The sequence below is a fragment of the Chinchilla lanigera genome, unplaced genomic scaffold (genome assembly GCF_000276665.1).
Source record: "Chinchilla lanigera isolate Chin_1 unplaced genomic scaffold, ChiLan1.0 scaffold00009, whole genome shotgun sequence".
Classification (NCBI taxonomy): domain Eukaryota; kingdom Metazoa; phylum Chordata; class Mammalia; order Rodentia; family Chinchillidae; genus Chinchilla; species Chinchilla lanigera.
The window spans coordinates 1,133,648-1,154,087 of record NW_004955410.1 but is presented as its reverse complement, the minus strand read 5'-3'; the positions used below and the strand labels follow the sequence as shown (position 1 = coordinate 1,154,087).

Genomic DNA, 20,440 nt, shown 5'->3' with positions numbered 1-20,440 from the left:
GGACGAATAGAATAAAGAGAAGTCAAAAAGGTCAAAGAGGAAACACACACTGAAAAGAACAGGGAAACGAGAGAAAGAGTGGAAGCAAACAGGGCCCTTCCAGCTGGTAACACTGAAAGTGACATGGCCTCCATCTTCTTGAACATTCTCTAAGTCACATCTCTAAAGTGTGCCCACCACCCGGCAGCTTGGAGCCCTGTCCTTACCAGTGTGTGGGAACCCCACGACTACAGGACATTTTCCAGGACATTGTTGGTGCAGGAAGCATCAGGGAAAGGTGCCAAGAAATAAAACTTAAAGACCCAAGTTCTACAAATGAGAAAAGTGGGTAAAAGGGCGATGAAAAATAAACAGTGAACAAAGCTATCTAAGGATGTGTGATAACAAGGCAAGCTGCGAAAGCAATGTAAACTAAAGGTTTACCAGTTGTCAGGCTCCCCAAACAATTTTACTTGCTTCTTTAAAGAAATAACTTTGGATGGTTTTCAGAAGTCTGCCACGAAAGGAGCTCATTCACTTGATATCCGTGAATTTGAAAGACCTGAAAAATATTTACGCTCCTGATTTTAAGTTGGACTGGCATAGTAGATTTGGTTTCTGTAGACTCTTACCTCAGTATTTCCAAGAGTTGGCGTAGTGAATAATTCCTGTTTTAAAGTCAAACACACTGTAAGGGATCCTAGAACAGGACCCTCTAACACTGTGTATGCTGCAGAGAAAACAATCATTGCTGTAGTGAATGCTTCAGAAACCAAAGTCAAGGCAATTCAAAGACAGGATGGAAAGAGAGGGGGAGGCAAGTCCAGAAGTAACAATTAAGGAAATGTCTTAAACACCAACTCTATTTTGGTTTCCTTGAGCCTTTCCACTCTTCCCACTGGTGTTAGTCACCATGCCACAGTTTCCTTTCATGTCACTGGGAGCCAGTTAACTCAGAAAATAAAGAATCATCTGTCTCCACGCCTGCCCTGCCCTAAAAACAACTTGCCTGCCCACTGCTGTGGTGTGGAAGTCTAGTCAGGCTTTTTTTTTCAAGTACCTTCCCCTGTCTGCTCAGAATAAACACGATTGGAAAAATTTACTGTAGTAATCCTATGTGAGTTGTTTCCCCTGTCTGAACTCAAAACATTCCTTCTCGGTGCAAGACGGGCAAAGCCAATCATTACGCTGGACAGGATTTCACTGACTCCTCTGACAGTTCAGATAAACTACTAAATGAGTGTTTACTAGAAGCACCCATAGAACTGTACATTATAGGGAGGAAACTACTTAAGGCAGTTATTCCACCTATAAACAGAGTGTGCCTGGGAAAACTTTTTTTCTTTCTAGAAAAATGCCATAGCAGAGATGGGAAGTAAAAGCTGTGTCTTCTAATGCTGCTTGGCTGATGCTGCACCTCATGTGAGCAGAAAGGTCTAGTCTCATGTTGCTTGAATTGGACCAAGGAAATTTTGACAAGAGACAAAATATCCACTGTTCCCAAGCATCACAACCTAAGACCAATGCATACCATTGCCACAGGGCTGTAGGATGCAGGGGAAGCTGGGGAAATCCATAATTAAATAGGTAACTGGACAGGTAGGTAGGTGGACAAACAGATGGGTGGATGGATGGATAGATGGGGGGGTGGATGGATGGGGGGTGGATGGATGGGGGGTGGATGGATGGATGGATTGATGGATGGATGGATGGATGGATGGGTGGATGGATGGATGAATGGATGGATGGTTGCGTGGGTGGATGGATGGGTGGATGGATGGATAGATGGATGATGGATGGATGGATGGGTGCATGGATGGGTGGGTGGGTGCTTGGGTGCATGGGTAGTAAGTAGGTGGGTAGATAAAAATATAGCTGCAGTAGTCCTAAGGATTTCTATGAATGCTTTGCTTCTCTTTAACAGATTTTAAAATCTATTTTGTTATTGTTGTAAAACCAGTGAACATCTAGAACTTGCCATAATTTCAATAATGGTTTTAACATAAATTTCAACACACAATATCAACACATATATATTTTGAGTCCTTTGAGATTTATTACTTTTTTGTTAGCAGAGTTCTAATCAATAGAACAGCCAAAGCTGACATATTAGAATCTGATGAATTCAAAATCTTGCTTATACTTGCCTGAGAAATAGCATAGCTAAGGAGGAAATCATGGCTATATAATCACAAGAAATGAATAAAAGTTAAACTCATCCAATACTGTATGATAGTATAGTATTCAGATAATTCCAGGAGTGACCTATGTCTTCCTCTGTAGCATGATGCCAGTGGAATGCGTGTGTAATACAGTAAACACGGAAGTGTGCTTCAGAAGCACATTCTGATGATGACTATCGTATAACCATGTCACTTCTTTGTGTGAGACTGATTAAAATTGTAACTGAAAAAGAGGAAAAGACATAAAGGGGAGATGAATGGGGAGGAGGAATAGAGTAAGGGGGAGAAGACATCTAGTGACACTGTAACAGAGAATGGACCCCAGCCAGTACACTTCAGCTTGTCCGCTGCCCAGGTAATAAATAGTTTCTGTTACAGTTCTGGTCGCTCCTCTCTCTTAGAAACTGCTGGTCACTCTGTTGCACATGGCGTAAACCAATCCCCAATTAACAAGCAATTCTACCTCTGTACTTCCTGCTGGTTTATCCCATAGGCCCTGATATTCTGGGACTGACCCTGATTAGTGCCCATTGATGTAAGTAAATCTGCGCTCAATTCCCGGGTGTCGTTTAGGTGTTTCTGCTTGCTGTTGCAGCACAATGCTAGTGCACTGTTTACTGAGGTGTTGCTATTATAATCGCCAGCCTGATTATTTGCTGTATATTGGGTATTGCCATGAGCACGCCATGTGTCGGGTGTGTAGGCAGCGAAACGCCTGGCCTCCCATGTAAGGTCTCGAGCAGTCCGCTCCTCTCTTGAGCACAGGGCCGGGTACGGTGCTCAGACAGAGGCCAAGTTCAGAGGGTGCATCATACCAGTCTCAAGCACCCTGACACTCATCAGGGCAGGGAAACACTCAGCTGCCCACCTAAAATTCTAAATTATTTAATTTTAGTGCTTCTTTTGTTAAACTTATCTAATTCTCTAGAAAATGCAAAAGCGATAAATTTTAAAGGTAATATAATGTTTTTAGGTCAAAGTCTTACTCTATATCAATCTTCAAAAGAAAAATCAAAGCGACTTATGTCACTAGAATGTTCTTTAAAACACCCACTCACAGCTGTTCCCCAAGTCACAGTAGACTTCTGATCACATGTAGTGGAAAACAGCCGTCAAATACCTTCATTGTCTTGATTTTTATTTCCTCTCCTTTGGGAAGGTTTATGACCTTAGCCTGTTGGAGAAATTATGTTTCTTCTTTTCTTATTCTTTTTTTTTTTAATACTGGGGACTGAACTCCAGGACTTCTCACTGATTTGCATTCCCAGCCCTTTTATAATTTTTTTGTAAATTTTGAATTAGGATTTGAGACACTAAGTTGCCCAGGCAGGCTCCAATTTTTGGTCTTACTGCCTCAGCCTCCCAGGAAGCTGGGATCATAGCTATGTACCATCACCCCTGGCAAGTGATAAGGAGAGGTATAAGTGTTTACACTGGTTTACTTTCATTCTGTGAAGAAATTTTAAAACACATAAAAGCTGTACATGCTAGTTTCCAAAACTGAGTCACATATTTATAGTACAAATAGCTTGCAAGAAATTGAAAGTAATAAAGAATAAAAACCATCAATGTTAAATTGCTTTTTATCTAGCTCAACTCTCAAACTCACAGCATCAAATGGATGCACTCATCCTGCCCAACATGAACATCTGCATGGACACACACACCACCAACTGGAAGGCAATGCTCACAGACAGCTTCCTACAGTTCAGTTTTGCTAACCGGTATGAAAATAGCGAGAGAATTAGTGAGTAGAGGCTCATGAAAGGGAGTCAGGTTCAGTGATACAAACAACCGTCTTGTCTGACTCCAGCCTCCACCAAGCAGCCGTCTCCCAGTCACGTCCGCACCACACTCGCTCTGCAGTGCGGTGGCCACACGAGCGCCTTTACCAGGCATTCCCTTTTTTTTTTTTTGCTCATTCTCTGCATTGCACAGAGAACGAAGAATACCAGCTCATACCAGTCACAAGGGGAACGCCCGGCATTCGCTGGTAATCAGTACCACATGCACACTCGGGTAAAAGTCAATCTGTGAATATTGTCAAGATTTGCATACAGCAATTCTGCAGATGACTTCAAGAGAGGAATTAAGATGCAGAGCCAGTAAATTTAGCAACGTCGAGCTTCATATCCTTGAACTCAGCTTGCTTAACATCAATGCATTAATTAAATCCATAGCAAAAACATTAACCATTAAATGGGGATGTTATTTATTATTATCTCTTAAAAAACACAGAAACAATACTACACAAACAATAAATATTTGCTGCTTTGAGTTGATGAAGTAAAAAGTTTTAGTCAACTCCGTTTAAATTGAAAGGCCCCATGTTGTGAAGGGTTATATGTTTGTTTATTTTTTTTCCAGCTGAGAGGCATCCATGACAGCTAAATGGGCCACCCTGTCACAAGGGGACCGTGTACTAGCAGAATCCTTAGATCAAGGCTAGTCTACGCCTTTCCTAAAAGCTGCAGCTGGAAACTCCTCGCTGTCCACACCCACCCAGCATGTGCTGTTCAGGTTGGAAGGGAGAATATGAAAGTGGGCCCATGACTGATAGCTTTCCTCAGAATTGTGGTCAGGAAATTGGAAGCTACCTTTGTGAAGCAAAAAGCCTCAAGGTAATTGCCATGTGCTATAGCTCCCACTTGGAAAACAGAAATAAACAGTGCATTTTCCTTATGAGCCTACTGTATTTACCAATCTTGTTCGTGGGGTATATTTTCCTAGTTGACGTTACTTAGTAAAGTTATTATTACAGGGTCAACACCTGCACCATAAATATAGAATAGAGAAGTTATATTATATTTGTGCTTGGCAAAATGGAGTGTTACCCAAACTTTGATGTGGTCGGGACCTTTTGTGCTCTCTGTATTTATGTGAACTACATACCACTTAACATATACCAAATTTGGTAAGCAAACAAACTTGACTCGAAGTTCAACTCTACATGATCTCTGTGACCGGAGATTGGGTCATTCAGTTTTTAATGTATAGTTTCAACTAAGTTAGAATTCTAAATATGTTGTAGAGGTTTGAACTATATTTTTAAATTAAGCTTCTTACTGAATAGCTACAAATTGAATAAAAGGCAAAGTTGGACAGCAGATTAGTAGACTTTTCTCTTATTAACACAGGAAATCACCAAAAGCTGCTTGAAGTGAGATATTACTTAAGAAGATGTAATTAGGAGCCTTATTGTTTGCTAAAGCAACATGATGTAATGGTGAAAGAGACCAGACCCGGAGGTCTGCGCTTGTGCTCCTGCTACTGGTGCAGCTGGGTTTTCATATAGAACTCGCTTCGCCCCTTGCCTCCTCATTCCCTCATTTAAAGATTAACTGTACTGTGAAAGATTGGGTTAAGGCACGTAGGAGGCCACAGGCCTTGGTATTGGAAATATTAATATACTGTTTCTGTGATTGCTGTTAACACCATTACTCTTGTATTTTAGTGAAATATTTTGTAATGTAATTATTCTGATACTGTGACTATTTCCTACCTGTCTTATTGTGATGCCTGGAGTTCAACTGTCATCATGACAATCGACAGCAGAGACACTGTTAATGTCCATGGTGCCCGCTGGTAGTTAGGTATGGTGGCCGCACGAGACAGATGTTAACTCACAACTTGAACTGAGCTATGGATATATACATGTACGTATACACATGTACGCATGCACTAGATGGAATGTCCATGCTGTTATGCTAAGTTTCAAAGCAGAAGACAGACCAACCTAGATTCTTCTAAGGAAAGCAGAGGCCACAGGTCTCTTGTCCTTAGATTAGGACACAGTGCTTCAGAAGAATCTAGAATGCATTTTCTATGGTGGAAACTGAAGTCTATTGGTTGCAAGATAAGACAGCATAACCCCCTCTTGGGAACGCACCCTGCAGTGAGAAATGCCTGCAGGTTGCTCATTTCTCCAGGGGGGTTCAGTGCTCTTTTTTTCCTCCTTCCTTCACATGGAGCAGAATGTGCTGTTACGGAACATCCTACCATGAACTCTTTTGTGTGTGCACCTTGGCCCCCTCCCCTCATGTGTCTAGATTATGATCCTGGAAAATGGAATAAAGGAAGCTGTGCAAAGCATTTTAAATGTTGATGGAGACTATAAGATTGTTTTCTGGGGGGCTGGGGATTTAGCTCAGTGGCACAGTGACTGCCCGGCAAGTGCAAGGTTGTGAGTTCAATCCCTTGTACCAGAAAAAACAAAACAAAACAAAACAAAACAAAAAGATTGTTTCCTGTTGGATTTTTTTCTCATTTACATGGATACTAATTGAGTATCTTCCTTGATCAGTAGATTTGGGAAATGGTTCGTCATGCTGCTATGTGATGAAATTTTCCATAACAATGTTGTAATTGAGACAGTTGTACATAAATTAATGTGAGAGATATCAAGACATGCTTAAGACAAAGTTTAGAAAAAAATGTATCTTTGTTGTTGTCCTGGTACTTAGTGTATTCATTTCATTTTTTGATTGGGGCAAAAAAAAAAAAATCACATAACAAAGTTTACCCTTACAGCAATTTTCAAGTGTGCACTTCAAGAGTGTCAAATATGTCTGCATTGTTGTGGGACAGATCTGCAAACCTTCCTGCAGATCTGAAAAGTTCTGACTGTTAAACAAATGTTCTTTCTCTACCTTATCCCAGGCACTGGTAATGACAGTTCTACTTTCTGTTTCTACGAGTTTAATTACTGCAGATAGCTCGTGTAAATGGAATTGGATAGAATCTGGGTTCTCTTGTCATCCTCTTATTTCAGTTAATGCAGTCCTCAGTTTCTTACATGGTATTGCAAGTGGTAGAGTTTCCTTCCCCTTGAAACTAAATAATATTCCATCATACATATATACTATATTTTGTTTACCCATTCATACATCAGTGGAATTTAGGCTGCCTGATCTCATTATTTTAAATGGATATGTATGAGATATTAATGGGTGCACGCATTTATAACTTGATATTTACATTGCACATTTTCATGTACAATATATATTAACATGTCATCAAAAACAACTTTACAAGTAGAGCAAAATATATCTTAACTCAATAAAAGAATGTTATTCTTCCTAATATAACTATTAAGGTTCAATATGTATCTCAATAATATTTCACATAAACTTACACGTGTATATGAAGATATCACAAGAGAACTCTATTTATAATATGATATCAGTTACTCTACTCTTGCCATTTAAACACAACTCTGTTAGAGTACATTTGTGTCAGTAAATAGAATTCTATCTTATTCACTTAAACTGTTTGTTAAACATATGAGATTGCTTCTGCTTTCACCTTATTTTTCAACTACTTTTGAGGTTTAAGTTTATTCAGAAAAGTACTTACACAATGCCCTTCTGTCTTTGCAAACTAGGTTTACCTGGACCCCAAAAGAGGTGACTAATAGCACGAGGATGCTGGTGCCACCCTCCCAGGGCAACCTCCACCTGGATTTCTAACTGTATCTGGATTACTTCCTTACTTTCTCCTTTTTTGTACTTTCTGTAGGTTTAACTTCACCCTGTGTCTGCTTTCTTCAATTCAACATATTCGTGATTTTTATCCATAGTATTGCAAATAGTGATAGTTTGTTCACAGTTGCTGGTGTATGTGCCATGGTATGAAAATGACAGCTTGCTTATTCATTCTACTTTTGATAAATGCTTAGATGTTTTTGAATTCTTGGTCACTGACATTGAGCTGCCATGAGCAATGTTATCCACTACCTCTCATGTGCAAAGATGCACACATACACACTGTTCTGGTGGCTCCACATCTGGGAGTGAAACTGCTGTGAGAGGACATAGGTTTAGCTTAGGCGGACGCTGACAAACCATTTCCGAAACCCTCTGCACAGAGCATGATTCACATTCCAGCCAGCAGGGCGTACATCTTTAGTGTCTTCATGCTTTGGTCATCTTTAATGTTGTGCATTACTTGTTATTATAGTCACTCTGCTAAGTACGCAGCAGTACTGCATTATAACAGGCCCACAGGTGCCACATATGCAGGAACCATCTGTGGACATACCCGTGAGACTCCAGCGATCACCTCTGGCCGGGAAACAGAGATTCAAGTGTCAGGAATATAGTGAGAAATACTTCCCATTATATATTTCTGGTAATGACATTTTTTCCACGTGGAACATTTTAATGCTTCAATTTGTTTTTCATTATTAGGAAAAAATCACGTAGACTTATTCTCTTAGTCTACAAAGCTGAGTCCACAGCCCCTGGACACCGGACTCTCAGGCCCTGCATACAAGTGTAAAGCACAGTTTTTTCTAGCCCTTCAATTACTGTGGACAAAGCAAAGAGATAGAAACGAGAGCAGGAAATAGGATGAAAACCTTGGAAAAATGTCAAGAGCGAAATACCACTTCTCCTTTCTGAGTATAGGGAGTGTCAGACACAAGTGTGTCTGCATTTCACATACACACGCCCTCGCTAACATGTGTGTGAACATCTCCATTGGTCGGGTCCGGCCCATGGTGTAGAACAAGGGCCTCTGCTCCCCATCCTGGCTCCCGCTCATCGTGACCTGAGGTAAAAGCCAAGAAAAAATCATTCTCCTGGTAGATGGGCCATTGCCAGAACCCAGCACGGCTGAGACACAGGAAATTCAAGGACGATTCATTGCTTAACAAGAGGGACATGCCAGGACTTCATTTTTGATTGCTGTCCAGTAGAATTATGTTGAATGACTCGTGACAGGTGTCGTAAGTTTTAAGAGAGTTGTATCGCTAGGGAAGTGCACGTGTGCAGCCCACCCACCTGTGCTTCCTCAGGACAGACAGCGCCAGGGTGAGAGGTGCCCTGGGCAGAGCTACACGCACCAGGCCCTGTGCGCCCTGGGGCCCATGAGTGTGACAGTGGACAGCAATGGACAGGGAGGTGATGCAGAGAAGGATGAGTTTACAACTAATTCTTTAGTTCTTAAAATTGGGATAGGACTGCTGTGTTTGTTTCCCCTAACATTGTCTGTGGGGTAGGATGGGCATGGTTACATCTATAATTAGAATTCTCCCTTGGTGCTGTAAAGACATCTGGATTTAAGAAACAAGCACGTTAGCCAGAGGCACTGGCTGCAGAACAGCATGACCTAATGCTGTGTGCAAGGTTGCGCCCAGAGGACAGGATGAGTGCATTTCTGTTGTAAGTGAAATAACGCACTGTAATTGTTAGGCGAGGTTATTTACTGAATCATGCGCAGTGTGTGACCAGGCGGCTAGGACTAGTGATGAAGAGACATGGTTTTCCTCGTCTCCCTACACGTCCTACATTAACGGCCCACTCCTCCTCTTCCTGGAGATCCGAGTCTCCAGTGACTGTGGTGACTGCAGGGCCAGTGTCCTGCTCATGCCCCCGCTTTTGCCTCCCTAGACCCAACTTATTCTGTTACTCCTCCCTTTGACCACAGTCACTGGGCCATGAATTGGATTTAAGGGTTTGACACTCATATCACAACATGGAGACAGCAGATTCCTGAGTTCATGGAGGTGCAGGCCCTTGTGTGGAAGTATTGTTCGTGCTCCTCACACGGAGAAAGCTTACCAACAATAAAACCAAGGAACACCCAGTGAGGGAGAGGCAGAGCAGACACACTGGGGACAGCCTGAGGATCTGCATGTGTCTCAGAGGTACTGGGCTCACGCAGTCCGAAGCAGCCTCCTCATCAGAACTTGCTGTGGCCGCACAGCAAGGGAGAACTAATTAAATGCAGAGTTCAAGGATTCGAGCAAGACAGCTAAGGGAGGGAAGCCTGAGTCAACTTGAGCTGCATGCATTGTGACAGGTTGCCATTGGTATTTCAAAAGTTATGGTCAGATGGAATTGGAATTTTTACATAAAGAAAAAATGTTTCTGCTTGTCAGACTGTAGGGTCCATGTTACTGTTGTCTGAAGGTGAGCATTTATTGAAGTAGATACATAACTTTGTAAATAGCTTGATATGTGGTTTTCTACACAGTTTGGCTTGGACCTAAGAATCAACCATAATTGAAAAGGTTATGAAATTACTGAATGATTAATACCTATTAAATTAATATGAAATAATATACTAAATAGCTTGCATTATAATGGAAGATAGGTGCTTACACTAAGTGAACATAAATTCCATGTCACGCGTGTTCTGTGATTAAGATTCCCACAGCAGTTAACAGTAGCACACTTATAGGGAACAGGGCCCCAGCAGGAAAAGGAAATTTATGTTGTGCTAAAGTAACAGCATAACTTTGTGCTTTATTTAATGGAGTCATGTGCGACATGAGAAACTATTCTGACTGGTAGCCAGCGAACCGAAGTCCTGCTGTAAGTCACAGAGGGAAGTACAAAGAGCCCGTGCGTTAAAGGCACCACCGTGCTGAACGGTGCCTGAAGGAAGCAGATACTGCGCTGCATAATGGTGTGTGATGTAGAGAATGTTAAGTGTATTACACCTTCATTGATTCCTTTTCCCATTTTCTCAGCTGAAATGGCAAAATGAGTCTTCTGGGTCCTTATCTGGAGCGAGTCCAACTGCAGAAGCAGACAGCGCTTGGAGCAGGCAGCTGCAGGAAGACGGAGTCTGACTCACTGGTACCTGAGCCTCAATACCGTCTGGGCCTCTCCTCCCACCAGTTTTGTGTCATAAAGCTGTACCCTCTTATTAAACTGTGTTCCTAGCTGCTTAATTGCACTGACTTGAGGCTGGTAGAAAGGGAAGAATATGCACTGATTATTTTTGGTACCCTGCTAATGGGAGGAAAGAGCGTACTTTCTCAAGCCTATAATTTGTAGGTTTTAGGGTTATTTGCTAAATAATAAATCCCCATGGAGTTCAGAAATGGTAAGCCCATTAAGTGACTTAATATGATGAGATTATTTTAATACAGTATGCATATGTTCAATGCTTGATTCACAAACCCCTTGAGGCTATTACCTAATACCTCATCAAATCCTCTGTGGTGATGGGTGAGTTGAATGTCAGGTAGAACTTGACTTCGTATAAGTGGATAGTCTATGGGAAATCTGAAATTAGTTGTCCTTTATCCGTTCTTCCTGATAATCACTGACTAAATCATTGACTCTAAATTACTCATACATAGTAAAAATGCACATTAACCAAAAGAGGGCCTTACGAATTTTTAGGGTGCTATTTCCATACTTTTATGAAGAATCTAAGTCTCTCCCGGCTTATGATCTTGAAGGACACGTCGCTTTTGCTGTTGGTATAGTAAAGACCAAAGATTCCGTGACTCAGTTCTGGTTAGCACCGTCTTAACTCACTAGGGAGAGGCCGAAATGCATGGCTAAGAGTATCTTGAGAGTTTAGCAGAATAAGGTACTGAAGGTTTTGTTTGTTTACTTACTGAAAAATTGTACAATGTAATGGCACAAGGTGTCGTGGAATATTCTTGCATGTGAACCTGTGGAGGTGTTTGCCTCTCCAGGCGTTCCAGTAAAACTACTGGAAGAGAGGTTAGAGAAGCTTCGGAGGACTTCCCGAGCCTGTGATTTGGAGATGTGAGCAACGGACACTATGGATCTGGAGTGGATGTGTTTCAGCCAAGTCCTTCGATGAGCCAAGCTAGTCATCTGGTTTTAATGAGCCCCTTCTGAAATGTAAAAGTTTTAATGTTTTGCTCGGGGGTACTTGAGTTTTAATTACTTATATTTGACATGTGTTGAGCAGCAGCTGAACACTAGTGATTTCCCAATTAAATGTTTGGCTGATTGTAGTTCAATGTAAGCTGAAGTGTAAAATAATGGCATTTTTCAGGTAGGAAAAGGGTAAAGAATTACAGACAGGCCATTGGATTTCCCGTGAAGCTCAGAACAGTTCAGAATTGTCTCAGGTTAGCATGACTTACTGTCCTTTTCAGTTCTCTGAAAAACTTTAAAACAGCATCATGTAACTTTAATAAGATTATGAAAACTTAATCACAATCAGATGTTTAGGAACTCCTGACAAAAGGCAAAAAGAGAAATAGATTAGATTGCATCTGTGAAGGCAATGAATTTACTGAAATGGAGTAAATTAGTACCTAAACTTTTTCAAGTTCAAGGACCTGGTTTATAATATAAAAATTCTTTACAGATACTGTTTTAGTAAACACTGATGAGAAAAACACATAGTAATCAGAACTGCTTCAAAGGCAATGACATTTTAAATAAATTTCTCTTTAAAGTTGTAGTACTGTTGACCAGCATTTGAAAATAAGACAATTTGATTAGGAGAAGTACAATTTATTGAATCTATAAAAGTATACATCATGAAATTTAGGTTCTTTTATTTCTCTAAGAATTCCTTGGTGCATTTTTAGTTAAAATCAAATTATTACAAATTAATGCTTGTTATTTCAGTGAAGAAGTTAGCTTTCATAGTATTTTAGGAACACAGAACTAACTACTAACTGAATGAACAAAAGTGAATATACTACAAAATATCGTGGGTACATTTTATATGTGGTAGAAATTGTTTATTTTTGTCTTTGACAACCTAGTGTGTGTAATGCTACCAAATTAGAAGACAGAGACTCTGTTATGTCAAATGGAAATAGTTTTAAAAATTTATTTCTAGATATGAACATTTTCTTCACAATTTTTAGTAGGTGTGAAGTATGTTTTCAATTTAATTTCATTTTTGCCATTGTATAGTACTAGTCAGACATTTTAGATTAGCTAAGCGCTGCTAAGAAGTGAATCTCCAGTCCCCTTCTTTTGTATACATGTGCTTTGAGGTAAGGATGATATTTAAGTATATAAACCATATTTCTTACTCTCTGAACTGATTAGCAGGATGAATGGAGTTACCACATGTAACTCTGTCACTGCAATTATAAAAATAAGATGCTTTGTGAAAGTAATGTTCTAATATTACCATGTAAAGCAAGAAGGAATGTAGCCTCAGAAGTGTAATCCTTAAAAGCAAGAAGAACATGTTACAATTTTTTTATTCTGTAAACTCCAGTTGATCAGTATTCAGATCATTCTACCCCAGGTCTAGCAGGATTCTAAATTCCCACAGGTGGACACAAGAGAGAAAATGGAGTGGCTGTGAGTGACGATTGAACTCATACAAGTCTATGGCTGGAGATGGTGGTTTTAGTTTTGCTTACTCCATGTAACAAGTAAGGAACAATTTTGCTACGTTATTTCATCAGTGTTGAGACCTTTACATATTTGACTGTGTTATCATCTCGAACAAGATTATATTTCTACACATCACTTTACATAATATGATCAAAATACAGTGAATGCTCAAATTCTTAAAGCATATTTTGAAGCCACATTGCTATCAGCCTCTTTTAGAATGCACCCTGCCCTTCAAACACACACCTCTGTCTTGCCTTGTGCTGAAGCCTCTCTGGAAGTCCTCTTTCGTGAGTGTCTGTAGCTGTGCCATCGTGGCTTTCTCAACGTCCTGAATAGATTCCAAACGTTTATCTTCCAGGGTCACTCTGACTTTAAGGAAGAAGCCAAAAGTCACCCAGTACCTGATCCGGAGGAGAAGGTGGGTGAGGAAACACCCGCCTTCCGCTGGGTGGCGCTGTCAGCAGCAACCACCGTCCTCACATCCGGGGTTCTTGGACTTTGAGCGCAGACTCACTACTGAGCCTGTGGCTCTATTTCTCAGCCCTTCCTCTATTCCACTGTTCTGCGGGTATTTTTCCTGAGGACACAGCCTGTTTGGCTATATTTCTGCAGAACTAGTGAGATCTGTAGGGTGATGCTTCCAGTTTTGTCTTTTTGGCTCAAGATTGCTTTTGTTCTTTGAGTGCTTCTGTGATTCTATATGAACTTTAGGACTTTTTTCTATTTCTTTGAAAAATGCCACTGTAATTTGATAGGAATTGCATTGGGTTTCCTGGGGCTGTATGGACATTTTAGTGAAACCAGTTATTCCACTCTGTGAACACAGGGCGTGCTTATAGGTGAGGCCTTCCATAGCTTTCATCAACCTTTTACGGTTTCAGTGCACACATCTCCGGCTTCCTCAGGCACACATATTCCTAAATATCTTATGACACTGTCGTGGGTGGGGTGTCCTTCATTTGTTTTCTAGTTTGTTGTTGCTGTGTAGAAATCTGCTGATTTTTATATGTTGATATGTACCCTGTGGTTTTACTAAGTGTATTAATTCTAATAGCTTTTTATTCAATTACCTTTTATTATCCTTTGTTTCTCAGGGTGGCACTCAATCCAGGAATAAAACAAAGAGGCCTCAAACTCCCAGGTCACACACCTGTCCGTAATGGATCCTAAATTATTTATTGCTATGCTCCTGGGGGTTTTGAATCTGCCTTATTGTTATCACTTAAATGATGTAGAGCCTTGACATTTTACAAAGTTTCTTTGAATACTACATAAATATAAAATAACAAATTAGTAGAAACAGTTAATATATAGAACTGTAAATTGCTGCCAAATATTTATGCCATTTTATTGATCCTATTGAATGCATTTGTTTTACTTAACATAATTTAATAGAATTCTAGCTATATTTTTTAATTGACTAATTAGATGATTCTCCCTTTAAACGTGCTATATTATTTTGAATGCTCTTTATAAAATAAGCTAGATGGCTTCTGTCACAGTGCCCGTATTTTATTAAGTAATGATGTAAATTCATTATTGCCATTTACGTGTAATCTAAGCACTAACTAAGTTCACGTTTTCCAGGAAAAATCTACTTTGGTGCCGGAAGTCATAGCCTTCCTTTCCCGGGAGGTAGCAGCAGCGGGGCTGTGGGTCCTCTGTCTTCCACTTGTCCACTTTGCCAGGCACTCTCTCCTCTCCCCCTGCCTGCCTCACACCACGCAGGCTGGAGGGCGGCCACCACCTCCTGGATACGAAATCGCTGAATATGGACAAAGGTTTTCACTGCTTGAGTCATGCGGGACTCCTCGCTGTGGTCAGCACCTGTGTGGAAAAAGAATGAAGAAGAGTATTTTTGTTGATAAAAGTTCTTGAAATATAGCCTGCTCCAAAGAGTTTGCAACCGCAGGGCTGGTTCCCGTCAGACACCCCCGTGCTCCCATGAGTCAGAGGGACCTATCATACTGTGGTCGGGGAATCCCTCAGCGGGCACCCCGCTTTCTGCAGACAGCGGCTCTTAGGCATGGCTCTGGTGGCCGCGTTTTATTTAGTTTGCTGACTTTTTAATTTCACTCAGTCGCTTCCTTGACCACTGTGCGTGAGTCATGCAACTCTGTTTCATTGTAGATTCAAAGCAAAACCGAGCAGTGTGTTCATGATGAGGTAGCTCAGGTGTATCCCACAAGTTTAAGAAAATTTGTATAAAAATAGCTCAGCCACTAGACAGATTATAGTTAGCATCATCAAAGAATGTTTTAGGGCTTGGGAGGAAAAAAGGAATCAGATCTGTTTAGAAATATCATGAAAACTTCACAGAGATGCCCAAATTGATTCCATGCTTTGTGAAATTGCAGGGTTTCAATGCTTCAAGAGACAATGATATTTTAGGGAGAAGTATCTTCAGCCCTTGTTTTAGGAAAAGGGTTGACCACCTGGAGTTAGGGTTCATTCTTGAAAAACATGTTGAGTTCTGATTTTGGATGCTAGCTTGAGTCATTTGTACTAAATTTGGTAAGCTGTTTTTGCACAATATTATCTAAATGACACAGATTAATCTGAAGCCCTGAGTAGAACCAGTAGTGATGGGAATGACTAAAGAAATAAGATCTGTGTGGAAATGAGAGACAAAGAGATGACACAGGTACAGAAAACATAAAAGGAAAAGAACCAAGGAGCATCTTGACCGAGCAGAAATTATACAGCCTGGCTGATAAAGACAGACATTGGACTGGGAGAACTGCGCTTGTCTACTATTTTGAACTTGGTCTGCGACCGTGCAGACACATATCACAGGCTGGGGAAGAGCGACTTGTAGTGACAAATTTCTCCAAGTGTTTACCTAGTAGGCAATAGAAAAATAGAGATGAGAGGACTTGAACTTAATCAGTCAATGTTGTATGGTATTCAATGTGTGTGTGACTAACTTTGCACGACAGTTATTTTCCATAACTGATCTTGATTTAGCTTCATTCATTGATGCTAGCAGACAAATATTAAACTTCTTTGAGGAGGAGGTTGTTCTTGTTCACTGATGTCTTTTTTTAAAACATTTTTCTTATTTTTTGGTACTGGGAATTGAACTCAGGACCTTGTGCTTGCTAGGCAGGCACTGTACCACTGAGTTATATCCCTGATCCTTTGTCTTTTTTTATTTTTGGAATCAAGATTCAAATTGCCTGTTATGTTGGTTGACTTGTGGTACAGGGTGCACTGAGATCAAGAGTAACTGGAAATGTATTCACCTAGAAATATGAGCAGCATTTGCAAGTGTGTAAGAGAAGAATGAGATAGGAATCTTTGTTTATGAGAAATAAGAATCATGATTTTGCAAAGTGGTTTTTTTGTGAAAAGTTACCTTCTTCTCCAGTTTGGCCTAACAAACAGTATGGAGGATATTATTGATTTCTAATACAGCTGAAGTCCTCTACTATTACAGATCTTATTTCTGATGCTTGACTTGATTTACCAGTGTCTAAATTTGTTTTAACAGGCCACATCTAGACTTCTAAATTGTTGCATGCAGAGGCTGACTTTGGTATCGTCACCTATTTGTTTGGCCTCTTTCCTTTCCTTTTCTTTTTTCCCCATTCCTCTGTTCTTTACTAATAGAATCAAGATACTAAGAATTTGTGTCTGCTTATGGAACCACCATGTTGTCACTACGGCAGAAATAATATACTTAAACATTCAATTTCATTGAACAGTCTTAGTTAATACCAATTATTGGATAAAATATAAAGATATGCTACCTCTTTACTGTTTAATTGTTCTTACCCAAACATGCCCAGTTCTAACAGAGTATTATCTGTAGTGCAGACCCCTGATTGATTCTGGCAGTGTCACAAGTCATTCATATCCAGGGATGTTCCCTCAAGTTTTAGGATTACTAGGGGCTGGGGGTTTAGCTCAGCGGCACCGCGCCTGCCTGGCAAGTGCAAGGTCGTGAGTTCGATTCCCGGTACCGGAGAAAAACCAAAAAAAAAAGTTTTAGGATTACTAAATGATGATTATCTTGTACATACTCTTTTGATTTTTTGAAGTTAAGAATTCTGTTTTGACTTTTATAATATATGCCTACCTATGTTATTTGTTATTGTTGAAATTTAATTTCTTGTTTAGTAGAAAACTAGTTTAGAACAAAATTAATTAAGGAGAGTACTAGTATAACATTCTTTGAGGCATACAATTTTTAACTGAAAAATAATGGACTAGACATAAAACAATATTAAGTTTCCTTTTAAATTAATCACTTTTACTTTTCTGGAATATCTATGAATTTCTACACAGAAGCCAAAGATTGGTGCTTTAAAAAAAGTAACATTAAGAAATAAAAAATAGAGGATTTGCTTTTCCATGACTTCTGGGATGGTGTAGTCAATGTGCTAATGTTTTCCAATGTCTCCGTGTCTCCCTCCTGGCTCTCTTTAATAAAGTTATTTAGGAATTATTGCTAAATTGAGGTGGTGGTTTTATTAGCTACAGTTATTAAAGGCTCCAAAAGAGTTACATCCCAAATTTCAAACAACAGAGAAAAACTCGCTTGGCTTTTCCTATGTGGAGTAATTCCAAGTAGATTAACAGTGTAAGTTATCTGTAAATTTCTTGGGCTTTATTTTTAAATTAAGCATCTCCAAACATTTTCTGAACAGATAGCATTTTATAAACCCATGCTTTAACTACTTCCTCATGTCAAGATCAAAGTTTTTGAAAACATAATAGTTGCTTTTTTGCTGGATTTACTTTTTTATCCTCTTCTTCCTCCACTTTGCTCACTGGGAATACACTTTTTAATTTTTTTCTTAGCACCTCAAAACAAACAAAAAACACTTTGGAACTTTGAGTTTTCTTATTTAGCCAAAGAAAACATTACATGGGAACATCAAATGCTCTAATACAAATTTCATGACTGTTTATTAAAATCCTTTAATAATCCTTTAAAAGACATTAAAAAGAAATGTCCTTTCTTTTCATTTTATGTTTTAAAATTTTCAATTTAATCTGTAAAAGCTACAGTCACCTGGAAATCAGCATGTTTGCCTTAAAGAAAACTTCTATTTTTATTGACTTATTTTTAAATGGCAAGTAAAATTGCATGTCTTTATAGTGTACAAGTGTACTTGCTATTTCAAAATATTCATAAACCATGTGATGTTTAAATCTGGCTGAGTTGCTTATGCATTGCTTCACATAGTCATAGTTTCTTGATGAAAACATGGAACATCGACTCGTGGCCTTTTTCAAAATGCAATCCATCCTCATTAGCCAGGCACTATGCTGGAAATCAGTCGCTTAACTTATTCTTCCTGCCTAGCTGTTTAGTTCCTTGGCCAGCAAGTCCACACAGCTCTCTGGGCCGCCTCTCCCAACTTCCCAATCTCTGGCCCATGGCAACTTTGTCTAGATTTCATACCTTCAAGGACTCTGGTATTTTTGCACCTGGTGTATTTCACTTTACCATGATGTCCTCCAGCCTCATCCTTCTTGTCAGTGAGAGGATTTCGTTTTTATGGATGCGTATTACTCTATTTTGCATGTATTTCACATTTGCTCCCTTCTTTCATCAGTTGCTTTGGTATCTTGGCTACTAAAATGGCGCTACAGTCGAGGTGGGAGGGCAGAAGCACCTCCTCGACACACAGAGGTCCGTTCCTTTAATATTTGCCCAGTGTTTTTTACATTGTGTGATAGTTCTATTTTAATTTTGTTGGAAGCCTCCGTACTGTTTCCCAATATTTCTAAATTGAATTCACTTTTTTTTTCAGACTTTCAAATTGAGTGCTGATGAATCTCTTACAGGATCACTCCACATGTTAAAGTGTCAAGACTTTTTAAATAAAATAGTAATGGAAGTTTAGATAGAAATTTCAAACATTTACATATAAGAACATATGCAATAGAATAAATATATGGTTGAAAACACTCATATCTTACTAAAATGATGTCTCCATGATAACAGGGAACATTCTTGTATATATTTCCTTAAAGCTTAGCTGTTTCAGTTTGCAAGAGTTGCTATAACCAAGTAACAACACCTAAATCTTCCCTAAAGAGAAACTTGTTTGTAAATCATTCTACCAGCAGAATGTCCCAAGTTCTAACGTGAGCAGTGTTGGCTTCCTGAGGCCTCTGTCTGGGCCTCACCTCACAGGAGGACTTCTCTCCCTCTGCGTCCACGTGGTCTTTCCTCTGGGTGTCTGCACCCGAGCTTCCGTTTCTCTACAGGACATACTGACATAAATTTAAGGCCATGGGATCCTAATGATCTTATCTGAACATCGTTATCTCTTTAAGGACCAATGTAACCGTAATCACATTCTGGTGCTGGGGATTAGGATTGAGCACATAAATTTGGGGGGTAAAAACTTCATCTCATAAGCTTGTAAAATTAAAATACTTCATTTTAAATGTTATATGTTTCCTTTTATAATTAAATATAGGTTAAGAGTTGGAAAATTGTTAATGGCATATAAAACTAGAATGAATAATCTTTTAGACACCAAACCCATCTTTTTTTTAAATGATATGTTTAAGATTTTTGAATGAGAAATCTTCACTCTTCTGGGGTTTAAGCATGAAATAAATTAAATCCACTGGCAGGGCTGGGGCTGCTGATGGTGGATCTGGTATTACTTCTGTCCTGGAAATATCTTCTACTGGTTGTTGGAGAAGGAAACGTGGTGTTTTAAGTAAGAAATGGCTATTTCCTCATAAATATTCCTTGATGTAGAAAATAGTTATGTATATAAACATTTCAATTATTCTGTTTTTCTCATTACAATTGTACTGCAACCATCAAACTGAGGTAATGGTTTAATTATGTAGAAATTAAATATTTATTTATTGAGCAGGTCTATCCTCTATTTTTGTTTCAATTCGTCTGCAATACTTTCATATTTAGTTGGAAGAGGAAGGAAATCTTTTTATGGGACTGGACAGTAACTAAATTAAAAACGATCGTAACTACATTATAAGTGACCCGGTAAAAAACACTTGAAAGAATCAAAAAAATTGCATGGCTCATTTATAATTTTGATACTTCAGTTTTATAGACACTTTTCATCATACTAATGGTAAGGCTGGAGTTAATTCATTTTATTTTCCATTAAAATATTTTATAGTATAAAAGTTGGAATAATGATCTTTAGTAGAGACAGACACCAAAATAAAGATATATATAGATATATATAGATA

General features: G+C 39.3%; 1 long non-coding RNA gene across 3 annotated transcripts in view; it reads left to right on the top strand.

Moving 5' to 3' along the window:
• Positions 1 to 20,038, top strand: part of LOC106147799 — a 28,914-nt gene extending 8,876 nt beyond the window's left edge. The window contains exons 2-6 of one of the 3 annotated variants that reach the window (XR_001232766.1): positions 10,639 to 10,747; positions 11,602 to 11,773; positions 13,179 to 13,281; positions 13,605 to 13,664; positions 14,834 to 20,038. This is a non-coding gene — a long non-coding RNA (uncharacterized LOC106147799). Of the gene's footprint in view, positions 1 to 10,638; positions 11,774 to 13,178; positions 13,282 to 13,604; positions 13,665 to 14,833 lie in introns of all 3 variants that reach the window. The other 2 variants (XR_001232765.1, XR_001232767.1) reach the window with 2 other exon arrangements.
• The last annotated feature ends 402 nt before the right edge of the window (positions 20,039 to 20,440 follow it).